We start from the raw sequence: 15,700 nt of genomic DNA, 5'->3' as shown, positions 1-15,700 counted from the left end.
GGAGGAACGGCTGGACACCTGTCCTCTAGGTAGGGAATCATTTCCTGAGCTGGGCTCTCCTGCCTCCTCAGCAAGCAGCACGGAGCAACCAAGGGCCACAGGGATGCTTTCCTCGAGGGTGCCAGGGATTGGTGCCAGGCGCAGGGGGCAGGGCTTGGTTCAGTGACTGTGTCCCCACCCTGCAGGCTTGTGCTGACCCTGAGGCTTGGTCCTTGCTGCAGCCACGGGGCAGGGAGAAGCTGGGCACTGGTGTGGGACTGGTCGGCGGGTGGTGACCGCTCCCTCGAGCCCAGGGATCCTGCAGCCCAAACTGACTTCTTCCAGGCAGAAATTGCACGTTCTTTCTTCCCTGGGCCTCCTGCCCAGGGACGGAGCGTGGAGACCACACCGGGAGAGGAAGGCCTGGACCCAGGAAGCCCACAGTGCAGCTGCTGACGGCATCGTTGTAGCCTTCTTTCCAGAACCTCCAAAGGCCTACTAGCGAGTTCTCAAGTAGGGAACAGTATCACCTCCTTCCACATGGGCTTCCAGCTACCTCACGGCACGCTTACAAGGGCAAGCCCCACAGATACGCCCTGGACTCGAGAGAGAAGCACACCAGCTTTGGCCAGGACTGTTTCTGTCCAGGGTTAACTTGCACACACCCACATCTGCGTATTTGGGGTTCTCCCCCCAGCTTTAGCCACGAGGTGAAGGAAGAGAGAAAACATCGTTTTACATGGAATAAAACAAACCGCGAAGGCCCAAGTCCAATGCCACGGGGGGCGGGGTGGGGGGTGAGTGGCCATGCCTGCGTTCCATGGCCGCCGGGGCTCACAGCACCTGATGGGGGTCCCCAGGCAGGAGGTCCCGTGTCTAATGCACACCTGGAATTCCTCTCACCTGGATGGCTGTGACTCACGTACTAAGAACTTCCCGCTTCCCTGTTTGAGCCCCTCCTTCCTGGGGCTTTCTGTGCTCCCTGGCCCGGCGGTGGGTACACAGAGCCCCGGGAGGTGCCTGAACCCGGCACGGCCCACCCTGCAGAGGCACCAGCCCAGGACAGGGGACCACAGCCCCTTGTTATCTGGCTCCAGCCCTGCTCCCTCTGGCAACTTCCTCGGTTCCTGGGCTCCCACCCCTCTTGGACGTTCTTTTCTGTTTCACTTTTTCTTTTTTAAAAAATAAGCCACGGAACGCTCCATTTGCATAAACTGGAACCGCAGTTCTGCAGGACGCAGTGAGTTTACTAAAATTTCTCCCAGCAAAGGAGCGAGGGTCGCTATGCAGACGTCTGCAATCGCCTGAAACCCTATGCATAAACCCTGCAGACAGAGTCTGGGCCCCCAGTGGGACGATGCCGTGCTCCCCGCACCTGGGAAGCCTTAATTTCAACAGGCAGCCCTGCGGTTCCACTTTACACGGGGTCCTGAGTCTGGCCCTGGACTCAGCGACCACCCTGTAGGAGCAGTGGGCAAAGGGCGACATGACCAGAGACAGGCCTGGGTCATCAGGTGACATCACCCAGGGAAGGCCTGGGGCCCTTCCAGGGCAGGGGAATCTGGGAGGTCACAGGTCAGCGTAGAGGGCGGTGGGAGTGACCAGGCCTCCTCACCTGGGCCTGAGCAGATTCCCACAGAGCACAGAAGCCAAAGATGGACGAGCAACATCTGCCAGCTGCGCCACAGGACCTGTGGACTGTGCTGCCCACCCCACCCTGGCACCTTCACGCCCACGTGCAGCAAGGTGGGCGTCTTCTGGGCCCCTGCTATGTGCTGAGTGCAGATTGGTGTGCTGAAGCTCGGCACCTTGAGTTTGGAGACCGGGCTTTGGGAAGTAACTAAGGTCACACAGGGTCTGAGGGCCTGAGTGACGGGACCAATGCCCTCCTGAGTAGCACCAGAGTGTCCCTGCCAGCCCATCACCCAGGGGGCACAGTGGGGGTAGCTGTCACAGGCCAGGAAGGGCAGGAAGCAGCCTGGATCTTGCCTTCAACTCCAGAGCAAGGACGGATGTGTGGTGCTCACACCCACCCAAGGGTTTCACCAGGCAGCCTAAGCTGAGAGGAACACGGGACCTGGGACTGTCCCTTGCCCACCTGAAAAGTCAGGTGGGGGTGCAGGCATCAGCTGAGGACCAGGGCTGCGTCCCCAAGCGGGTATCAGGGAAGTGGGGCCCTGCTGCCCTCTAAAGCCGGGAGCGGGAGGGCGGTGCTTCTGGCGTCCTGAGAAGGGGTCTGAAGGACACAGCCACTGCAGCTGTGCTCCCCAAGTGCCATGCAGCAGGCCCAAGCTGGCCTTCCCGCCCACTGGCCCAGCGTGGTGCCCACTGGCCAAGGGGCCGGGCGGTGCCACACACCATTCCCAGGCCGCTTGTTACTCTTGTAACAGCTAGCAGCTGTCCTTCCCATCGTGAAAGCACTATTTTAGTGACAATGAAAGATGGTACGAAAACCTTCCTTAAACCATGAGACACAGGGTTATCACACACACCGCACCCTAAGCACCCATTTACGGTGTCTGAGAATTCCCAAAGCTAATGACAGTGTACGTGTGTGTGTGCATGTGTACTGAGCTGGCACTGGAAAGGCTCTGGCTGGACCTGCAGGAATCCCACCTGGCCCCATGAGCCACCTGAAGGAGGTGCTCAGCACAGCCAGACCTTGCCTGCATTCTGAGCCTCAGAGACATCACGAGGGCCCCAGGGCCCCAGGGCCGTCTCCTCTTGCCCCGACTTGCCGCGGGAACTCTGCTGTCTGCTAAGGGCACCTCCAGCCCCAAGAGCTGCAGCATAGCCTTCCACACACAGAGCAGGCCTGGTCGTCTGGCCAGGCTAGCCCAGACCAGGCAGGGCAGGGCAGCAGCTGCAGGGGCAAGGCCCCTCACGTGCTCTGATCTGAGAGCTGAGGTGGGGGCTGAGCAGAGCTCCACAGTCACTGGGAGCTCCGGGAACAGGGTGTGATGACATGACACACAGCGCTCAGGGTCAGGCCCGGGCGGGAGGGAGGGAAAGGGTGGGGCCTGGGGCCCGAGTCAGGGCTGAGATGAGGTCTGCCATGCTGCAGCCAAAATGCCTGGCCACACGGTACTCGGACCACAGGCTCATGTGTGCACAAACACGCCTGTGCACATGTAAGCACACACACAACAGGCACATGTGTGTACACACCCGCATGTGTGCAGGCTCAGGGCTCACTCCCACACGCACACGCAAGCAGACCACTCTGGGTGCTCGGAAGCTTGCACAGTGGGCGGAGAGCAGAAACGCTGGCCCTGCCCAGACTCCAGACGGGGTGTGCCGGGAACCAGCGCTGGGGATGCAGGCCACAGCGCCGGCCACTCAGGTGCTCTGCTGGCCCCCAGTGCCGTGTGCAGCCCAGCCACTTCCTGCTGGACGCAGAGGGAGGCACAGAGCTGGCGCTGGGCCAGCAGGCCCCGGGGACAAAGGGACTTTCACACCCACGCCTCACAGCACTGTTCCATGTGGGGACTGCTGAGCAGTCCCGGCAGCTCTCAGGGGAGGGGAAGGATATCCCCGGAGGCCGACGGAGCTTCCTGAGGACACGAGGGACGGGCTGATGGCGGGGCCCTGCACGACTGTCACAGCCTGCAATGTGTGAGAGCCGCCACGTTTCCTCCACGGGCCGTGGTCAGGGATTCGTGTCTCCCATACCCTGTGTCCTCTCCGCCTGCCCCAGCTGGGGAAGGAAGCCCCTCTGGGCATGCCTGGATGACAGAACGGGGAGGCCCTGTCCTCAGAGGAAAGAGGTTTGCCTCAGGGACGGAGTGAATGGGTTCTGCCAGGCCTCCGGCAGGTCCACAGGCCTCTGTCTCCATGAACAGGCCTCCCCAAAGGCACTGCCAGGTGACCCACACACGCCTCTGATCTGGCCACACACACAGCACACACACGAATGCACATGTCTACACGTGTCCTCAGCACATAGTTTGGAGCGCTGCAGCTGACCTCACGTGAGATGCCGCCCACCCCGCACTGCACACCCTCAGTCGCACAGCCGCCGTCAGCGGCCCTGAGGCTGGGAGACGTTTTGGCTGGAGTCACGTTCCTTGGCTGTCCCCGCGGGAGGGACGGCCCACAGGGTGCGCGGGAAATGGCCAGTGAGGAAGCCGTCCTGCTGCTTCTTTCTCCTGATACCTGGAAGCCTGGCGACTTTCTCCTAGCCCTGGCTGGCTCCATCACAGGAGGAGGCTGAGGTCCATGCGGGCTATAAGCTTCCTTCCAAGTCTTCTCCAGCGGACTTGGGGCCCTGGGGCCAGCGCTCGAGGCCAGGGACCCTCTCCACCTGCCTTTCCTGAGCATGTGCTGTCAAGAGTAGTGATACCTAGCGTAGGCAGGTGCCTCCTCTGTGGCCTACAGTGGGCCCCCCACAGCCCCAAGGCTCTATACCCTACCACATGCAAGCCAAGTGTGGGCCTGTGAGCACAGGTGTGCACGGGGCGGGCGTGTGTCTGAGACTGTGTTTAATCACATGAAGCAAGGGTCCATCCAGTCCCGGGACCTGAGCTGAATTCCAACAGGATGAGGGGGGCCTTGTGTCGCTCCTGGGGGGAGGCCTGGGGTAGCAGTACCCAGCACCAAGCGCTGCCGTCTCCCTCCTCCTCCCCCTCCATGCCTACGGCAGTTCATTAGCAGTAAGTGTGGCAGTAAATATGCAATGAAATTTTCTTCTGTTCGCAGTCCCTGCAATAATTGGATTACTCCTGTTCAAAGCAGCGCCCGACTCCGCTGCAAGGCGAAGCTGTCCTCGAGCAAAGACGACAGACAGCGCAAGCAAGTTACCAGGAACAGCTATGAAACATGCCTTGTGGGATGGCTCTGAGTTCAGTATCAGGTTGACGACAACAAACAAAGCCATGCAGCTATTAGCACGCTCCCAGGCAGCACCCCTGCGAGTGTGAGCAGGCACGGCGGAATGAGCCAGGAGATTCACGCAGCAGCAGGTAGCTCCTGCACCCTGGGGCCCAATTCCGGTGCCTGTGTCTCTGGGAAACATCTGCCTTGTAAAATTAATGCTGCAAATTTAAATTTTATTGGTTTTGCAGTTTTGTTTGTGTTTAATTTGTAAATGGGTTTCGGTTCATTCCGGTTTTATGGTCTTGGAGGGCTCCGGCTCTGCGTTTGTTCATATACTTGCAGCATTATAACCAAGGCAATGTAGGTCAGCAGCGGGCTGCAGGGAAGGACGGGGCTTCCCTCCAAGGGGTCTGCACAGTATTTAAGTCTGAAGCTCCAGGCATCTGCCCACTACCAGGCCACAGCAGGCTGGTCAGTGGCACGGGGCACAGCTGGTGCTGGCTGGTCAGCACAGAGGCCTGGTCTGCTGTGGGTCGGGCACAACCCTGCTAGGTCCAGGCCTTCAGGAGCCTAGCTGGGAGGCAGCCTGGGTTGCAAAGGGGCACTCAGGAGGCACTTGCCCTGGGATGAGGAAAACTCTGGGAAGGCCCACATCCCTGTCCCCACCCAAGGAGGACGCTGGTGTCCAGGGACAGTTCTGGGCTCACACTGGGGACGGCCCATGGCAGACGCACAGGAATTGTGGAGGCACGCCTTTGGATCAGGGAGATGTGCGGGGTAGAATCAAAAGGAGACTTCGTTCCCCACGGTCAGAGGTGGTGGCATCTCTGCTCTTGGACTCAGGAACTTCTAGTGAGTCCCATGGTTAAACATCAGGTCACCTGCAGCCTCGTGCAGTAATTAGATCTGGGTCCCAGGTAATCAAAGTGCTGACTTCCTCCTGCTCACAGCTGGGGCCGGCCAGCTGCCTCTGTATCCTTCAGCCAAGCAGGGTGGAGAGGAGGCAGGTGGAGAGGCTCAGGAAGGCGCCACACTGTCTGGCCTGCCCGCCCCTCCAGAGGACCTTCCTGAAGCCTCAAAGCCTGAGAATCAGGCTGCAAAGTCTCCTCTGCTTCCCATTCTGTGCAGAACCCCTGTCCTGCAGACCCAGTCAAGCTGCTTCTTCTGTAGCGGTCACCTAAGCCTACAGATGCCCTCCCATCATTACTATCACTATCATCACCATCATCACTGTCATCCTGATCATCACCACCATCATCATCATCATCATCATCACCATCATCACCACCACATCACCATCATCACCATCACCATCATCACCACCATCATCACCAACACCACCACTATCACCACCAGCACCACCACCAGTATCACCACCATCACCATCACCAGCATCATCACCACCACCACCACCACCAGCATCATCACCACCATCACCATCACCATCACTATTGTCACCACCACCCATCACCATCACCATCACTACCATCATCACCACCAGCATCATTACCATCACCAGCATCATCACCATCATGACTATCATCACCACCACCACCACCAGCATCATCACCATCATCACTACCACCACTACCACCACCACCACCATCACCACCATCACTATCATCACCACCACCCATTGCCATCAACATCACTACCATCATCACCACCAGCATCATTACCATCATCACCATCATGACAATCATCACCACCAACACCATCAGCATGGTCATCATCGTCATCATCATCGGCAAAACCATCATCACCATTATCACCACCACCTTCATCACCATCACGACCAGCACCATCATTGTCATCATTACGATCAGCAGCAGCTCCCTGGATGGACCCCTTGCCTGTGTCAGGTATGCGGCTTCCTTCCTTCTCTGCACAGCTCTATGTAGACCTCACAGGAAGTTCCAGCCACTGTAGTGTCTGAGGCGCTCCAGTTTCTGGGCTTCAGAGCACTGCGCTGGCATTTCACCACCATTCACAGGATTAACCTCGTCTCCTCGGTCTACACACAGGAGGCCAGGCTCCGACTGACTCCTTCACACCCAGGAAATGCAACCTCCTCTCACAGCCCTTCACCATTTCCTGTTTGTCCAGGGAGCACAGTCCTGGACTGTCCCCCTCCATCTCCATAGCCTTGGCCTGAGTTACCTTGGGTGCTGCAGGCCTTGTCCTGGGCTTTGAGGGATGTCTGAGGCAGCCTGTGGCAGCCAGGGGAAAGGGAGGGTGGTCCCTGGGCTAGGCCATGGCCTCAGGGCTCAGTGTCTGCCCTGGCCCCCGTACCCCTCCAGGAGACCACCATCAGGGAGGAGGGAACCTATGCGCACAACTTGCAGGGCCACCCAGGCTGACCCTGTGAGCTGGGGGCCAGTCTCAGGCAGTGCCATCTCTGCATCGTGTTCTCAGCTTTGGCTCAAGGGTCTCAGCTGGTCCTGGCCTGGCTGGATCTCCCATGTCCCAAGATCTTGGGGATGAGCCAAGGGGAAGGGGCTGGAAGCCTAGTCCAGATGGGCTCCAGAAGTGTGGTTTGCTTCTAGAGAAGGTGTGTGGGCCAGGGAGGGGTCTGCACTTGTTTTTGAAGCCTGGGGTCTCCAGACTGAGGACTTCCGTGAGCGCCAGCCTTGTGGGAGGCAGGAAGGTTGGAAGGCCCCAGCTCCAAGGTCATCTCAGACCCAGTAAGGTCTTGCTCGACAGGACATAGCTCTCCCCTGAGGCTGGGGACTCAAGCCTCTCCTTCAGCACCATCCAGAGAAACAGGCCCTTCAGGAGAGGGAAGAGCCACCTACCCCAGAGCAGGCTGGGGGCAGAGTGGCCTGAAGACCCAGTGATCTCAGGGCAGGTGCCCGACGGAGGCCACGACCCAAGGAGGAGGAAAGCCGCCAGAACAGGGCGGAGTTCTCAGGTTCTTGAAACTCCATGCTCAATCTTTTAATCATTTAAGAAAAGAAAAATCTGCAAAACCCAGATTACATCTTCAAATTAGACAGCATTTTCTTTCTACAACTTCTAGACAGCATAATTTAGTGAGCACAGTCTTGATAATTATTTTTTCTTTAAATAGTTACAGTAGAATGTATTAATTTTCGAGATGGCTCTCTGATTAGAGTGATTCATTAGCTGCCTAGAACTGTCCCCACCAGCCCTCAAGAATGGGGAGCCCCGCTTCATGATTAGCACTCCGTGCCGCGTAGTGCAAAACACTCCAAATTCGGGTAATCAAATTAGATGGAGAGAGGGGAAAAAAAGCCACAGCCCTGCAGTTGTCATGAGCTACCTGTTTCATTATTTCATTAGGATGGAGCCGTGTAAGAGGAAGGAAGAAAAAAGACTCTAATCATTTTTCTTGGGCAAATTCCTAAGAACTGACAGGAGCTGTTGAAGAGGGAAGACAGGAGAGACAGCAGTTTTTAATTTGAATGTGCAGAAAAAGAGGCATCTCCCATCTGGCCCCGGAGGCCCCAGGCCCCCTGCTCGTGGAGCAGAGCTATGGACAGGCAGGATTCGCTGTATGGGGCAACCACACGCACCCCCACTCAGACTGTCTTCATTTAAAGTGGTGGCCTAGGCCAAGCCAGGTGCATAGAGGGCTGGTGCTTGGTGCAGTAGGTCCATCTCTGGGACGTGAGGAAAGAGCACAAGACCCAGAGTGAGGGCCTGCCTGCAGACGGACTGCCAGCTCCTCTGGGCGACACAGGCCACAGCCAACGGACACTGAGGCTCAGAGCTCTGCCTGCTCCTATGGGAAGCTGAGGCCCTCACTAGGACTTAGACATGTCATGTTCATGAGAAGCTTCCATGGCAGGTGCATGAAATATCCACCCATGCATCCGTCATCCCTTCATCTATCCATCCATCCACTCATCTAGCAATCTATCATCCATTCAACCAGCCACTCACCCACCCATCTATCAGCCATCTATCTATCCATTCATCCAGCCACTCACCCACCCATCTATCTTCCATCCATCCATCATCCTTCCACTCACTCACCATCCATTCCTCTCCCACCGTCCACCCGTATCATCCATCACTCATTGATCCTGGGTGGACACTGTGCCTGGGGCTACAGGGACAGACAAGAGAGTGGGTCTGCGGCCTGACTGCCTGACCACCCAGCTCAGGCCCCAGGCATCACTTTGCACGGAGTCACTTTGCAAACTGAGCCTCATCTGCTCAGCTGGGAATGGGGCTGTGAACAGCAAGTGCCGAGAGCAACCTGAGTCCGAGGAAGCGGGTGCTGCAGGGCCAGCTGCTGTGGAACCATCACCCTGGGGCCAGAGGTGCTGGTACCTGGTGCTCCCCCAGCGCCGGCCTCCTGGTTAGCTTACTAGGTAACTATTAGCCAGTACTCTCGCCCATCTGTGTAAATGTCTGAATGACAACCTGGCACATGGCAGCGGTGTCCATGCCTGTCCATGATTGCTTGTGCCCTCCAGGGCTGAGTGTCTTCACACCTGGTGCTGCCCGTGACAGCTGGGAGGGTTACTGCCCTTGAAAGGCTTAATTACAAAGACCTGACTCCATCAAGTGGAGGACGCAAATTGTTCTTATGAAAACTGGCTGAGTGTTACGCAGACACTGATGCCAACTCTCTAAACAACAACTTGCATGAATTCGGGGTGAGTGGACAGCCATGATATGGGGGGTGGACGTGAACGAGGACGCAGCACTCGGCAGTGTCACTCAGGTTTAAGGCAACAGGAACCTCACGTCACTGATTGTGGCCATGAGCCCGGCTCTGGCTCCAGAAACAAAACCCCACAGAGGCAGGTCACCCCCAGGCCATTGTGGTGGGGTGACAGTGGGGCTCCAAGCAGGGCTGGGCACAGGCCTGCTGTCACCCTTGCGGGTGTCACACTGGTGAGGGGTGACAGGGCCCTGCAGGCCAGGGGTTCATCCTGCTCACTGTTGTGAGGGGAGACGGAGGAGCACAGACAGCACGTGACATCAGTGGACGTGGCCAGCAGGGCCAGACAGGTGGCAGCCACTCACCCCCTCCTAACCTGCCCCGCTGCGGTAAACCCCTCGGGGATGGGTGCCTCTGAGTCTATACTGTAGCATCTGCCTGGAGGGACGCTGCGGGGCTCAGAGTCAGGTCACACCAAGGAGGCTGGGCATGGTGGGGATGGGTAGTCTCGGGACCTCAGGCTGCCAGATCGGATGAGGGGTCCTGAATGTGAGGCTTGGGTGCTGCGTGGATGCCAGATGCAGGGCCAGGTGGGGTTTGCTCTCCCAAAGAGGCCCAGCCCTAGCCATGGGGAAGACTGAGGCAAGGGCTACTTCAGAAGCCAGGGAGCAGAAAGGGGGTCACAGGAGGGAGTGGGCGGAGCCTGGCTGCCCAGACCTGGCCCCGGGAGGAAGTGGGGAGGGTGAGCCGGTCCCACATCCAGCCCCTAGAGTCACTGTAACAACACGGCCAGGCAGCTCCGACATCGAAGTATGTTGTCCCACAGAGGCCGCAGTTCCACCTGGGGTGTGGGGGCTGTGCCCCTTGCCGGGTTCTCTGGGAGGACCCACCTGCCCCCTTGCCTCCTGGCGGTGGTGGCGATCCTGTGTCCTTAATCGTAGCAGTGTCACTCCAGCTGGCCTGGTGGCATGCGGCCACCTTCCTGCACATCTGTCCAGACTTCCCTGCTCCCCAGGGCACCAGCCAGACCGGATGGGGCCCTCTGTCCTTCGGGGCTTTCTTCACTTGGCCACGTCTGGAATGTCTCTGCTTCCAAGTAGGGTCACGGTCCCAAGCACTGGGGTCAGGGCTCCAATAAACTTTTCACTGAGTTCAACTGCCATGGACGCCTGTCTTGGGTAGGGGGTGCCGTGGGGCTCACAGATGACCAGCAAAAGGACCTACGGGTCCAGGGGACAGAACAGAGCGCAAAGAGCCCACCATGTTCTCCCCTGATGCCCTGCACCAAGGCGGGTGCTGCTGTTTGATCAGCAGAGGATGGGGCCATGTATCTGGCTAACACAGAGGATTTATCCCGTTTGCAAAGAGGACAGCGCTCTTTCAACTATGCTAAAGAATTCGCCACCTGGCCCCAGGCCTGGAATCCAGAAAGGCGTCTCCACCGGACCTGTCTTCCCCGGCTTTGGATGACTGAAGTGAGAGCGAGTCTCACCTGACGACCTGTTCATTTCCACCCTGCTCTGATCCCTGTTTTCTGAGTTTCCGAACCGAGTGAAGCCAGCCCGGCTGGTGTCTGGCCTGAGGCAGCAGAGTTCCCGTGTTGGACCTGACATCCCGTCTCCCATATGCACGGGAGGCCTGGGCCTTGGCCACCCATCCACACCTGCCACAGTGGCAAAGCCAGAGTCTGGAATGGGCTGCGTGGACTCCCTGGAGCCCAAGGAGAGCACCGCTCTCCTTGTTTACAGGTGAGAGGCTCGGGAGGCTGCCTGTGTGGGCGAGGGGAAGAAACAGGGGTTCTCGGGTTTCAGCACAAGACCCACCCTGGCACCGGCAGGCTGTGCGGTGGACACCAGAGGACACAGAGGTGGTCCACGTGGTCTGGGCAGGGCCCATGGACGCTGCAAGTTCTCCACGAAGTGAGGTGTCCTTGGCAGCTTCCAGGGACGGCAGTGGTGAGTCTGTGTCCACGGTTCTGGGCACGTGCCCCCAGCCGTGAATTTGCAAGAGGACACTGGCTTTTTACTGTATTTTTCTTGCTCTCTTCAGGTGGGCTGCATGTGCCATTTCCGGGACAAACTCTTTATTTCTAGAAGCTTCCTGATGAGCAATTCTAGCCCATGGGCAGGAGGTGTGTGTGCCGGGCTCTCACACAACGCATGCACACACACACCACTGCACCCCAGCGCTGCTCTCCCCCAGGCCTCGGAGTCACTGAGACCTTACACCACGTGCAGAGGCCTGTCCCGAGCAGCCCCAGAGCTCAGGCCCGGTGTTCCCTGGCTGCCCTGGACAGGGGCAGAAGCCAGGCCTAGGCACCCACAGGGAGGCCGTGGCCCCCGAGGTAGGGCTCCTTCTCCAGTCCTGGCTCAGGTTCTCTTCAGTGTCCCGAGCTCAGAAGGACCGGTAGGCGCTGCTGCAGCTCTTGGGGTTTCTGTCACAGCTGTATGGTGCTGGCAGCCGCTGACCCCCTCAAACACACTGTAGCCGCCGTCTCAGGATGGCAGGACAGATACATCCGTGCTGGTGCGGTGGCCCTGGGGTGCAGGCAGGCGTCCCCTTCCTCAGAGAGTGAAGGTGCCAGCAGGCAGTAGAGCCCTGCCCAGGGCTGGTGATGGGCTGCCCAGGCCTGCTGAGGGCACCGTGCCCGTCACATGGCTCACTCGTCATGGCCAAGACAGTGATGTGCAGAGCCCACAGCCCTCCTCAGGTCTGTGCTGGGAGGAGGGCAGGAGGACTCAAGTCAGCCTGTCCACCAAGGCCCGAGGAGTGCACATACCTCCCTGTCCACACGGGCAGGAGCGCAGGGCTCAGCTGGCAGCGTCAGTCTGGAGACCACACCACCAACCTAGCCAACACTCGGGGAGCCCAGGGGAGCCCTGCACACCACGCAGGGTCTTGCTCTAGTGCACGAATGGCAGCCTGAAGGCCACGGCATGGGGATCACAGCCCCAGAAGTGACAGGTGAGGAAGCTGGGGCCCAAGGAGTCCTGTGGGCGGAACCTTGAGGCAGAAGCAGATCTGTGCAGTGGAGGAGACTCATGCCAGCCGGGCCTACCACGTCCACCCCATGTCCTCCGAGGCCTCCGCTGCACCTGTCACCTCAGGACCTCGGGGAGGTGCTCAGGCACACATGCACACACACAGTCCACCCTCCAAACACAGAGCCCTCTCCACCCAGCAGTGACGAGGCACTGACTGTCCCCACCTGTCCCCCAAAGTATGGCTGGTCTTCCCTGGCCAGCAGAGCCAGCTCAGGGAGAAGCTGCTGCGGAAACAGAGGGTCCTAAGCCACCCTCATTCTCAGCATCTTCCCCTCATTCTCCTCTGCCTGGAAACAGACTGCCAAGGGCCCATGAGAGAGACACTGCTGTATCAGCAGGAGCAATGGCTGCCGGACAGTAACCATGAGGGAAAAAGGAAGAGTGCACAAGAGCTCACAGTGGGGCCGCTGGGGAAAACACAGTGACTGCAGGCCAGGGCCCAGGACCTCACTCAGAACATGAGCAGGAGCAGCCTGGCTTCTCAGGGCAGAGACTCAGGATCCAGCTCCCTGGTCCTGAGCACTTCAGTACTCTCAACAGTTACGGTGGCTCACGTGTGCCCAGCTGCCAGGTTCTGCTCCCCGGGAGAACCCTGCCCATAGGAATCCCGAGAGGACAGAGACTGCAGGGAAGGCAAGAACCAAACAGACACCAGGGTAGGTCCCTGAGGGGACTGGAACTGCCAGTGCTAACTGTCCCCGGGTCACCACACTGACGTAACCACATCGCATCTGAATCCAGCATCCAGAGAGCCCTGTGTGTGATCTCAGAGGTCACCGTGCAGAGAGGGGTGGGCGCTGTGTCAGCACGAGTGAAATCGGGTGGCTCTGACAGAACGTGGAGCCAGGGCCTCCGTGCTCTGGAGGAGAATCAGTCGCCCTGAAATTCTATACCCAGCTGAGGTGTCCGCTGCCCACCGTGCTTTTAAGAGATATTATTTCACACTCGGCCACTCCCTCCACGTGGCACATTCCTTTTCCTTTTCTGGTAAGTTCAAGGAAACTTAATCATTTAGAAGAGATTTCTTTGGAGATAATAAAATTATTTCCATTTTCTTCTTTGTATTCTGTTTCTCTCTGCAGTCTGCAGTCCAAACCTCTCAGAAATTTCTAGAACATAGTTATAAACATATTCAAGGTAGACACTAGTTATAAACATGCTGCATAGACCTGCAGGCCAGAGAGGGAAGCGGGGTGACTTCCCTCAGACCAACTTCTCTGTCCACTGTCTGCAGAGGGGCTGCCGTCATGTCTGGTGACCAGGGCTGGAGGAGCCCTGAAGCCGCCTCAGGTATCAGAGCCACTGGGTGCCCGAGTCTGCCTCTTGGGATCTGGATTAGCTGCAGTCTCTTGGCCGGGATGGCAGGTTCTTCTCAGACAGCAGCACTGAAGGCACTGCTGCTCTGGGCTGCCTGGGCATGCGGACGTCGGGAACACTGCGATGCCCCAAAGACAGAGGCAGCTGCTGGGGCTGCAAGCCCAGCCAGCCAAGACCACCCAGCTGGGACCTCTGAGGTCGCAGTGGGCCCCAGAGGACAGAATCTCCCTGAGGTGGGAGAGGGTGGGCCTGGCCCCCGGATTAGGATAAAATCACACCATTCCATGCCCACTTGGACACCAGCAGGTACCGGCCGAGGCCCTGACCACCTCAGCTGCTGGAGGGAGTTCTTGCTGCTGGGGGAGCCCTGTGGGAGCAAGCTCAGCCAGAGAGGTCTGGCACGGGGGCAGGGTCCTCGCCTTCCACATGTATGACTCCAGGAATGTTTGGACAGTGCTCTCTCTGCCGCAGGCTTCCCGTGTCCCTGGGACACACAGGTGCCCCTGTGTTTTCTCCTCAGTCCCTGAGTGTGATGCCCCCCACCCCCGTTTCCTAATGTATGGTTAATGACAATGACAGTTTGATTTAACAAGGGTTTTCATTCCAGCAGGTAAGGTGGCATGCCCTGTCACGGCCTCTGGAAATGGTGTTTCCTGGACTTATTTATCACACACAGAGCCGAGTCACCAGGGGCCCATAAAGCCCGCTGCGGAGGAGCTGTGGTTCATAATGGCCTCCATCATGCGAAATCGCCCTCATACAACTTAGGAGGTGCTTGCTGGCCGTCAGGGCTGTGACGGAATGCTTCGACCCGGCACTTTCCTTCATCCTGATGAGGCGGCAGAATCGCCGCGCCGTTAACCAGCTGCTCCGAAGCCCTGCTCTGCTGCCAGGAGCCCCGACCTTGGCTTCCACTCTGCTCAGGCCACACCGGCTGCCGGCCCGACCCCATCCCTGTCAACAGAGGCTCTCGTCATGGGTAGCGGGAACAGAGGCCTGGCATGGTGCTGGCCATACCCAGAGCAACACAGGTGGGCGCGGGCCAAGTGCCCCGACCTGTGCCCAGCGCCTCTGGAGGGGTCTGCGTGCAGCACGCTCCTGCAGCGGGGGTCCTTGCTGAAGTGCACACTCTAAACCCTGCAACCAAATCACAACGACCCCTTCCAAGCAGAAGTGCCCTAGATGGAGGAGCTGTAACAAATACTGCATTTATTACTGTAAAAACCACTATTAAGGATGCCAATCCGCATAGCACACACAGTGATTACCGGCCAATTACGGGATTACAGGCGGCACGAGCCCGCCCTGAGCTGTCCCGAGGGCCGACCGGAGCTCCCCGTGAGGCCCCTGCCCCTGCCCCACACTCCACGGTGCCCATGCTCCCGCTCCCAGCTCTGCCCTCTGCACTCCGGCAGGAAGGGCTCCTGCCCCTTTTGCGGCCAGCGACTTCATCCACTTTGTGCTGACAGTCACCAAGCCCTGGCCAGGGACCCGGAGGAGGGGCCAGAGCCAGGGTTTGCTTGGTTTTTCTACTTCCAACTGGCTGACTGGAGACACAGCTCTGGGGGGTGGGGTGGGGGGACCCCGTGATCTCCACTGGGCTCCGGCAGTCTCTGGGCCCTGGCTGCTCCTATGTGAAGCAGCAGGAGACAGTGCTAGAGGAGGACGGGCGACAGCTCAGGTGCCCTGCTTGTGGCGGCGGGATGCTGCCAAGGGGACACTGCCCTGCTGGCACCTGGCTCTGGGCCACTCAGGGCGACCTTGTGCAGGGAGAGAGGACGCTGTTCGCCTGGGAGGGGAGGAGGGACCCTTTCTGTGACCCCTCAAGGAATCACAAAGGCAGGGTGCTCCCTGGTCCCACGGGCAGCTCATGGGGCGGGGGGGCTCTGCCACAGTGACTGGAACCCGT

General features: G+C 58.7%; 1 protein-coding gene across 1 annotated transcript in view; it reads right to left on the bottom strand.

Annotated features, from left to right (window-relative positions):
* Fam19a5 (family with sequence similarity 19 (chemokine (C-C motif)-like), member A5) overlaps positions 1-15,700 on the bottom strand; it is a gene marked incomplete at its 5' end in the record, with an annotated part of 105,839 nt that overhangs the window by 27,143 nt on the left and 62,996 nt on the right.

The sequence above is a fragment of the Chinchilla lanigera genome, unplaced genomic scaffold, assembly GCF_000276665.1.
Source record: "Chinchilla lanigera isolate Chin_1 unplaced genomic scaffold, ChiLan1.0 scaffold00012, whole genome shotgun sequence".
NCBI lineage: Eukaryota > Metazoa > Chordata > Mammalia > Rodentia > Chinchillidae > Chinchilla > Chinchilla lanigera.
Note: the sequence above shows the minus strand (reverse complement) of the source record. Positions and strands in the feature narration are given on the sequence as shown.